The sequence below is a fragment of the Mandrillus leucophaeus genome, unplaced genomic scaffold (assembly GCF_000951045.1).
Source record: "Mandrillus leucophaeus isolate KB7577 unplaced genomic scaffold, Mleu.le_1.0 Scaffold555, whole genome shotgun sequence".
NCBI classification, from domain to species: Eukaryota; Metazoa; Chordata; class Mammalia; order Primates; family Cercopithecidae; genus Mandrillus; species Mandrillus leucophaeus.
The window spans coordinates 750,606-751,118 of NW_012105975.1; positions in this window are offsets into that span (position 1 = coordinate 750,606).

The window sequence follows — 513 nt, forward strand, 5'->3', positions numbered from 1 at the left end:
TCTGTAGAATCTCATTTGATCAATTATGAAACAGGCATATGATGGAACGCCATGCAGCTGTTTAAAAATGAGATATTACATGGAAAGATTTCTTTGAGAAGTGGGTAAAAAAGAGCAGACAATAAATATGTGGTATAAAATCCTGTATCATCAGGGTGGGGAAATGTACATTTTAAGAGAGTGATGTCTTGGTGGTGAATGGGGAAGGTATTGAGAGGAGAGGATTCTGTTGCTTTCTGTTGTTTTCATGTTTATCTCAGCTTGAATCCTATCTGATGCCTGAGAGGAGAGAGGAGAGGGCACCCGCTCCTCCAGGGGAAGCCTGCAGGGGAGGGAGGGGCCCCCTAGAAGGCCTGGCTGCAGGCTAGAGTCAGAAGCCAGGGAAGGGACCTAGCCTTTGCTTTTTGTTTGTTTTTCTTTTGAGATAGAGTCTCATTCTGTTGCCTAGGCTGGAGGGCAGTGGCACAATTTTGGCTCACTGCAACCTCCGCCTTCCAAGTTCACGTGATTCTC